A 9,971-nucleotide genomic window follows, 5' to 3' on the forward strand; every position below is an offset into this window, starting at 1 on the left:
GAAGGGCGGCACGGGGTGGCCGCACCCAGGTGGTTGGTCTTGCACCTCGGTGGCAATGACCTGTGTATGCTTGGGGGTCTGGCTCTGATTTGCCAGGCTCGCGAAGACTTGCATATTCTTCGCACTGCTTGGCCAACCACGCAAGTGGTCTGGTCTGAGATCCTCCTGAGGATCGTTTGGAGGGACGGCATTTCCCCTAGGGCCATTCACAAAGTCAGGAGAAAACTGAATAAGGCTATGGGTAGGCTGGTCAGAGAGTTGGGTGGGGTAGTGGTTGCCCATCCCCACATCACCATAGATCAGCCATGTCTTTACCAGGCTGACGGTGTTCACCTGTCAGAACGGGGGAACACCATCTTCTTACAGAACCTGCAGCAGTCACTGTGCGAGCTGGTGCAGTTAGAGGGGGGAGTCGGGGGGCCAAGATAGAGATCTGACCCCCACTCCGTGGCAGGTTAGGGGCGGAAAACTGTGTGGTGTTTAGCAACTGCGTGTTCTCCGTTGGGCATCTTTGGGGATGATTGACAGGTTCTCTCCAAAGGCTCATGGTGCTAACGGCCTGAGCAATTGGGGGGAACCTGTCTTTGGGTCCCACCCATTTCTTTCCCCTTGTAGGGGTTAGACGGCAAGACCTCCCACATGCAGGTGCATGGCAGAGATCCATGTAAGGGCGGGGCCCTTCACCTGGATCAGCATGGAGCTACGCCCATAAGTTGCCCCAGAAGTTTTTCTGACGTCATTTTCCGCACCAGAAGCAATTGTTTGACCCTGTGGGTCCTTGTTAGGGTTATAGTTAAATTTATGCTAATTTAATGAATAAATTATGCAAATGTAATTAATAAAATGACCCATTTTAAATCCAGCTCTTTGTGTCTGTCGTTACTCCGCCTCTGCTGCAAACATAGAAGATTGACAGCAAAAAAAGACCTCATGGTCCATCTAGTCTGCCCTTATACTATTTCCTGTACTTTATCTTAGGTTGGATATATGTTTATCGCAGGCATGTTTGAGTTCGGTTACTGTGGATTTACCAACCACATCTGATGGAAGTTTGTTCCAAGCATCTACTCCTAGTAAAATAATATTTTCTCACATTACGTCTGATCTTTCCCCCAACTAAACTCAGATTGTGCCCCCTTGTTCTTGTGTTCACTCTCCTATTAAAAACAATTCCCTCCTGAATCTTATTCAACCCTTCAACATATTTAAATGTTTTGATCATGTCACCTCTGGCCTTTTTGTCCTCCTAGTGGTAAAAGCCTCCCCGCTCAGCCGAAGAGCAGGAGGGGGATGGAACAGAATGGTCATGGCAACGCAATGGCCGGATACTTAGGGCAGAAGAGAAGCCATGTCTAAACACTTTTCTTATATGGGCAGCCACCCACCCTCTGTGTATGCCTTTGCACCGTGAGGAGAGTCTCCCCACACATGCCACAACCAGCCAGGGCATCATGAAAGGGGAGGGAGAGTCACCAGAAGACAAGCCAGGGGTGATGATTGTTCCTCAGCACACACAAAGAGAAAGGTAGAGGTGGCAGGAAAAAGAGAGAGATGGGAGAAAGAGAGAGATGAGGGAGGGAGGGAGTGGTGTGTGGGGAGGCAGGGAGAGAGAGAAATAGAGAAGGACAGGAAGAGGGAAAGAGAGAAAGAAAGTTGAGAGGGAGAAAAAGTGATGGAGAGAGAGAAAGAGACAGATTGAAATTGAAAACAGACCCACAAAACCTAGGTAGCCATAGCTTGCTGGGTGGGTTATGTAATTTGGTGGGGGTGATGTCAAGTTGGCCAAGTCCACCCAGGTTTTGTGAGTCTGGGTGTTTTGTTTTCTCTGAGAAATGGGTCCAAATGGTCCTTTGACTTTTTAAGGTTGCCAACCTATGTCCCAGATCCTGGAAGATCTGCATATGAAAAGAGTTCTACCTGTCTGATTTGAGATGGTTCCTTCCCCTTGAGATGGACAAGGGGAACATTCGTAGCAGCAAATGGGCTTTCCCTTTGGAACGCTTCTCCTCTCTCCTGCGTGGCATCTCCTCTTGCCACACCTGGCAAAGGGCACCTTCTAAAGGAGAAAAGAGAAGTGTTAGAGGTGGCCTGTGCAATGAAGATCCTACATTTATTCATTTCCATATTCCTCTTTTTCTGTTATGAATGTTGTCAATACAAATAGTTCATGAAGGTCTAAAGGATCCATGAAAAGCTCCTGGGAGATTCAGGCAAGTGGCACTAGTGACTCACCAATGGATGCTAACATTGGAATCTTGAAACTTCAAGTACAAAGGAAGTTTTGCTCTATTAAGTTACAACTTTGCTAAAACAAAGAATGATGAAGATCCAACTGAACAGGTATGATCTGTGGAAATCTCTGCCTGATCTAATAGCATCCTGGTTTCGAGCAGAAGTTATTCTCATTCTAAATGTTAGACCTCAAATTTGTTAACCTCAAATGCAAGTAATTCACCCAATTCAAAAAGTCTTTTCAGCATCTATATACCTGTTTTCACCTTAGAACAGATGTTGTAGCTATCCTGGCTGGATACCTCTGGCCGTTTGAAGTCCACAAGTCTTAAAGTTGCCATGTCTGCCTTAGAAAGATGTTCAGCATCCTCAGGAGAGAGTGATGCTTTTCCTGAATTTACATTTCCTTCCAGCTCACCTTTGAGGCCCAGATGATCCCATCAGAGGTAATGGTGAATTCCTGGCCTGGGGCAGCCCTGGGATTCCATTGCCCAATTTTCTCAGCCACAAAATATTTATTGGGGTGGACAACCCAGTTGACGATATCATAACGAGCAGTTCTCAGTCCATTTTGTGACAAGGAGATTTCATCTCCAGCACTGTTGTTGAATCGGACATTCCTGAAATTGGCAAGAATCTGAAATAAAAGAGATCTTGAGAAATTGGAGCAATTAGCTGAATGGCAGAAATAGACTAGAATAGGATATGTTAGCATGGCATGGTATGGCATGGCATAGCAGAATAGAACGGAACAGAACAGAACAGAATAGAATAGAATAGAATAGAATTATTTATTGGCCAAGCGTGATTGGACACACAAACAATTTGTCTTGGTGCATATGCTCTCAGTGTACATAAAATAAAAAGATACATTTGTCAAGAAGCATGTGGTACTACACTTAATGATTGTCATGGGGTCACATAAGCAATGACGAAACAATCAATATAATAAAAATCTTAGGATACAAGCAACAAGTTAAAGTCATACAGTCCTATGTGGGAGGAAAAGGATGATAGGAAAGATGAGAAAAACTAGTAGAAATAGAAGTGCAGATTTAGTAAAAGGTCTGACAGAGTTGAGGGAATTATTTGTTTAGTAGAGTGATGGCGTTCGGGAAAAAACTGTTCTTGTGTCTAGTTCTCTTGGTGGGCAGTGCTCTGTAGCGACATTTTGAGGGTAGAAGTTGAAACAGTTTGTGTCCAGGATACGAGGGGTCAGTAAATAATTTCCCCACCCTCTTTTTGACTCGCTTGAAGCAGGAAGGAACATAGCGCAACTCTAGTGATTTGTTGAAGATTTGGGTGAAGATGGGGGCCAATTAGTCAGCACAGACTTTTAAGCAAACATGAGTTAACTTGTCTGGGCCTGGTGCTTTTCCAGGCTTCTGTCTGTGAAATAGATTTTTCACTTCCTTTTCTGTGATCACTAGTGGTTGTAAACCCAAAGGGATGGGTTCAGTTGTAGAGGATTTGGCTGTTGGTGTCTCTGGGATGGAGCTTGTGCAGATAAGTGGTTGTGGTTTCTTTTCAAACCTGCAGTAGAACACATTCAGGTCCTCTGCCATCTATCTGTCTATCTGTCTATCTGTCTATCTGTCTATCTGTCTATCTGTCTATCTGTCTATCTGTCTATCTGTCTATCTGTCTATCTGTCTATCTGTCTATCTGTCTATCTGTCTATCTGTCTGTCTGTCTGTCTGTCTACCTACCTACCTACCTACCTACCTACCTACCTACCCGCCCAACCCCCCACCCACCTATCTACCTACCAACCTACCTACCTACCCACCCACCTATCTACCCACCTACCTACCTACCTACCCACCCACCTATCTACCCACCTATCTACCTACCTACCCATCCATCCATCCATCCATCCATCCATCCATCCATCCATCCATCCATCCATCTATCTATCTATCTACCTACCTACCTACCTACCTACCTACCTACCTACCTATCTACCTATCTACCTATCTACCTATCTACCTATCTACCTACCTACCCACCCTGGTTGATATGATTTCAAGAAATGCATATGAGAAGCTTCTTCTCTACTGATTGGTGGACTGGATAAAATGTCGCAGAGCTTACCTGCCATGGCTCCACATTTGAGATCCTTTTTCCAAGCTTCAGCATAGCTGGTTGTGCTCCTGATCCATAAATTGCATGCAATGCGTGTGCCACTGCATAAATGGCATTGTAGATACTGTAACTTTCACCTGTCATGCTCATTTCAAAAATAAAATCTGAAATATCTCGTAAATTCTCTTTTCCTGTACATTTTTTTCACCTCTTTTCGAAGAACCTCGCCTGGTTTGAGGATACGGCAGCCAAAGATTACTTCCCAAAATTCCAGGAGAATGGTGTCCTCTTCTTTGATCAAATGATATAAAGACAGGAGGAAATGGCTGAATTCTGAAACATCCCCAGTGTTTTCCCTAAACTGCAAAGCAGCATGCAAAGGCTTTACACTTTCAGAAGGGTCTCCCTGCATAGTGAATTTCCAGTGAGAAGTCAGGATCCAAACATTTTGAAGTGGTATTTTTACATATATTACAAAAACTTTTAGAAGTGTCAAAAATTTAACAGTATCAGTGGAATCACCAAATAGAATAATGACTTCAGCTTTTAATACAATTTTCAAAATGAATTTCTTTATTGCAATATTTGCGTCCTTAGTGTTCAAACCTTCGATGAAGGCCAGGCAGATCTCCTTCTCCTTCAGCATTGGCATCAGAGATGAAATGAAATGTTCTGCACCGTCATCTTCAGAGGTCCCAAGCCCAACCCAGTTCCACTGGAAATATAGGAGCAGCTGAACTAAACCCACACACTCTGAATAGTCAGTGGGATTAATCCGGAAGAAGGAAGGATAAACTGGTCTGTATTCCGGAGGAAACTCAAAACCAACACCGAGCTAGAGAAAGGGAGATTTCTCTTTCAAAACAAAGTAAAGTATTGTGCTGACTTCTCGTGTTGTTGTTTTTTTAAACTTACCATTCAGGCAGACCTGGTTCAATTAACAAGCTTAAGTTCTTTCTCCTCCTAGGAAGAATACTGACATATTTTGTCTGGTTGTGACATGTCAAAGAGAATAAATAGCTAACCTGATAGAGGTAATAAATTGCACTGAAATGCTGGCTAAACATTTATGAAAGTCAAAAATTCATTCATCTTGGCAAGTAGACCAGCTCAGAATTACTTCATTATCAGTCTGTTGGGGTTATATATCTTGATGTATAAAATATAAAAATGAATTCAACTATAGGATATCCCCTTTAACAACATCATTTTCATCCTTGACTGTTTGTGTTTCTGTTCTTTTTCTACACCATTCTATATCCAATGGATCCCCCTTACCTGTGGGACCTTGTAGATGCTGAAGGTGGAGGCCATCTGCCTTGAGGATGTGGGGTGGTCACCTCCAATGACAGAGAGCAGAAGGTCCTGCCTGTCACATTTATAACCTGGAACCATTTAGCCCCATGTGGAGGGCAAGGAGAGGCTGATTAAAGATATCATCCTTTTCCTCTGATCATTGTTGCAAATCTGAAAGCCAAGTGTGACGTTGGGGAGGAGAACCAAATCTTTGTTGATCTCCGTGACAGCAAACACTAAAGCCAGGAAGTGCTGGTACTTCTTGTCTGTGGGTCTGTAGTAAGGAAACCATTGGGAAAATAACAGAGAAGAAAGTGTGTGTTCTAGCCATATTTTTGATGTTGTATAGCAAATCCCATATTTTATTAAAATTGTATGGCTTACTGACACAGGAGAAAGGCAAGCTGTACCATTGGTTAATTGCTCTCACCATTACGAAATGATTTCCCTAGTTTTATGTTGCTTTTCTCTTTGTTAGGTTCCAAAGATTGTTTCTTACCTTGGCCCTTTGGAAAATAGTTTGACCCTTTTGTCTTTGTAGAAGCCCCAAACCCTAATCCCCCTCCTTCTTTTCATTAGATGGAACATGACCCAATTCCTTGTAAGTTTTAGCCTCCAGCCACCTAATCATCTTAGTTGCTCTTATCTGCATAGAAACATAGAAACATAGAAACATAGAAACATAGAAGTCTGACGGCAGAAAAAGACCTCCTGGTCCATCTAGTCTGCCCTTATACTATTTTCTGTATTTTATCTTAGGATGGATATATGTTTATCCCAGGCATGTTTAAATTCAGTTACTGTGGATTTATCTACCACGTCTGCTGGAAGTTTGTTCCAAGGATCTACTACTCTTTCAGTAAAATAATATTTTCTCATGTTGCTTTTGATCTTTCCCCCAACTAACTTCAGATTGTGTCCCCTTGTTCTTGTGTTCATTTTCCTATTAAAAACACTTCCCCCCTGAACCTTATTTAACCCTTTAACATATGTAAATGTTTTGATCATGTCCCCCCTTTTCCTTCTGTCCTCCAGACTCTACAGATTGAGTTCATGAAGTCTTTCCTGATACGTTTTATGCTTAAGACCTTCCACTGTTTTTGTAGCCCGTTTTTGGACCCGTTCAATTTTGTCAATATCTTTTTGTAGGTGAGGTCTCCAGAACTGAACACAGTATTCCAAATGTGGTCTCATATATGCATACTTCATAGTGTCTCATCCCCCCCCCCCCTATTGTGATAACCAGAACTGGTCACCATAATACAAAACTTACTACAAGGCCAGACAATGAAAAACTATTCAGCTTTTCTATGAATTTTATACTATGATTTTCTATCCAAATGAACATTGTAAACTTTTTTTTTAAGCCAGCACAACTTCAGATTTGTTGTTCCTCACGTTTTATGGGGTCTATGATCATCCTGATATAGAATATTGAAATGATCGAGCATTTGAGCCTGCTTTATGATTAAAGGCAAGAAGTACATTAGGACATTAGTGGACCAGGGATTTCTGAAAAGAGGCCCTGAATTCTGAGTCTGCAAGAAGAGCGGTCTATAAATCTAATAAAATAAATGAATAAATAAATCCTTGACACAGCAAATAATTAATGCATTTTTCCCTACCCAGTGAAACTTATAAAGTAGTATAAGGAAGCCCGAATGGCTCCTTGTGAAAATTAGCAAGAGTGGAGTCCATTAGAGTCGTTAGAGGTAAATTCCCACCCATAATGACATCACTAGGTCTGTAATAGTGCTCTCTTCCTTTAGGCTTGAACAAATTCCTCAACACACATACAGTTTGCCTCCTCTCAGCAGTACCTGGAGGAAAGAGGCAGAAGAGCAGCAGTAGGAGAGGCAGCCCAGTCATTCTTATCCCTTCTAAATTATAAACCAAGGTTCATGCAGAAGCTGAATTACATGCATGAACAAAGCAGAAATTAAGGACAGCTGAGTATCAACAAATCCAGGAAACACTCTTTTCAACACAAATCAAGGTAATTTCACAGATCCTGCCACCTAGTGGAGAACATTGGAACATATTTTCAAAGCAGGTTTTATCCTGAAATAATTTGTGGGACAGAAATCCAGAGGGATACATTATGAATTACTCTGATGATAATTGCAAAGGGAAAGAATCATCCTATCCACTTAGCAATATATTTCATTTACACACCAGAATGAGAAAAACAAGTTTGTCTCCCTTGTTGTTAATCCCTAGTGCGGATAGATTTGAGAATCAAGGGGAAGTTGGGTATTTGACCTACATGAAACTGAAGTGCTGGAAAAGAAGATGGAGTTTGACCTGAGCCATAGTTTTCTTTGGATAGTATTGAGTGTTAATGGGGCATAGTGGCACAGGACAATAAATTTTATTCTAGTAAGTTTGAACAATCATTCCCAAATTTATATGAAATAACTTGGTAGGGGATGAAATTAGAAATTAATTTCTCCCATAGAAGTTAAATATATATATAGGAAAATATCTCAAGATTTATTTATTTTACTTATTTATTTATTTATTTGATTTGTATGCCGCCCCCCTCCGTAGAGTCGGGGCGGCTAACAACAATGGTAAAAACAATATGTGACAATCCAATACTAAAACAGCTAAAAACCCTTATTTTAAAACCAATCATACATACAAACATACCATACATAAATTTTAGACGCCTAGGGGGAAAGAATGTCTCAGTTCTCCCATGCCTGACAACAGAGGTGGGTTTTAAGAAGTTTATGAAAGGCAAGAAGGGTGGGGGCTATTCTACTCTCTGGGGGTGAGTTGGTTCCAGAGGGCCGGGGCCGCCACAGAGAAGGCTCTTCCCCTGGGGCCCGGCAAACGACATTGTTTAGTTGACGGGACCCAGAGAATGCCCACTCTGTGGCACCTAATTGGATGCTGGGATTCGTACAGCAGAAGGCGGTCCCAGAGATAACCTGGCCCGGTGCCATGAAGGGCTTTATAGGTCATAACCAACACTTTGAATTGTGACCGGAAACTGATAGGCAACCAATGCAGACTGCAGAGTGTTGGTGTGGCATGGGCATATTTAGGGAAGCCCATGATTGCTTTCGCAGCTCCATTCTGCAGGATCTGAAGTTTCGGAACACTTTTCAAAGGTAGCCCCATGTAGAGAGTGTTGCAGTAGTCGAGCCTCGAGGTGATGAGGGCATGAGTGACTGTGAGCAGTGACTCCCGATCCAATAGGGCCGCAACTGGTGCACCAGGTGAATCTGGGCAAACGCCCCTCTCGCCACAGCTAAAAGATGTTTCTTTAATGTGAGCTGTGGATCAAGGAGGACGCCCAAGTTGCGGACCCTCTATGAGGGGGTTAGTAATTCCCCGCCCGGGTAATGGATGGACAGATGGAATTGTCCTTGGGAGGCAAAACCCACAGCCACTCCATCTTTTCAGGGTTGAGTTTGAGTCTGTTGACACCCATCCAGACCCCAACAGTCTCCAGACACCGGCACATCACTTCCACTGCTTCACTGACTGGACAAGGGATGGAGATGTAAAGCTGGGTATCATCTGCATATTGATGATACATCACCCCATGCCCTTGGATGATCTCACCCAGCGGTTTCATGTAGATATTAAATAGCAGGGGGGAGAGGACCGACCCCTGAGTACCCCATAAGGGAGCAACCTAGAGGTCGACCTCTGACCCCCCACTAACACCGACTGCAACCGACCAGAGAGGTAGGAGGAGAACCACTGAAGAACAGTGCCTCCCACTCCCAACCCCTACAGCCGGTGCAGAAGGATATCATGCCCACAAAAGCAAGCCATGCTAACAGAGTGGTAGCAAAAAAAATTTGAATCTCTCCCTCAGCTCAAGGAATAAAGCAGCACTGTAAATTTTAAGTTTTTTTAAATGAAAAATGCGATCACATCTGCCATGCTCCCCTATCCCTCTTCCTAAGTTTTAAATTGAGGCTAAGTGCTCCCCGATTAAGAATGAGGCTGACTACCAGGCCACTCCTACCCAGTCACATGACCATCAAGCCACTCCTACAAAAGTAAGCCATGCCCACAAAAGAAAGCTCCGCCCACAGAGTGGTAGCAAAAAAGTTTTGGAATCTATCCCTGAGCTCAAGAAACGTTATATAGAATAGAAATAATGGTGATACCAAACTAATGTTAATATAAGCAGATAATATATTTTAAACAAACTTAACCAAGCTTATTAGAAGTCAAATAAATAAATAAATAAACCGAAACTCAGGACAAAACAAGAATTGGAATAAAAAGAATGTGTTTCCTCACAAAATAAGAAATGATTTAATTTAGGCAAGAAATTTGTATTTGAGTCTGTAAAAAGAATAATTTGAAACTGGTAATAATGAGCATGTTAT

This window comes from Erythrolamprus reginae, chromosome 1 (genome assembly GCF_031021105.1).
Source record: "Erythrolamprus reginae isolate rEryReg1 chromosome 1, rEryReg1.hap1, whole genome shotgun sequence".
Taxonomy (NCBI): Eukaryota; Metazoa; Chordata; class Lepidosauria; order Squamata; family Dipsadidae; genus Erythrolamprus; species Erythrolamprus reginae.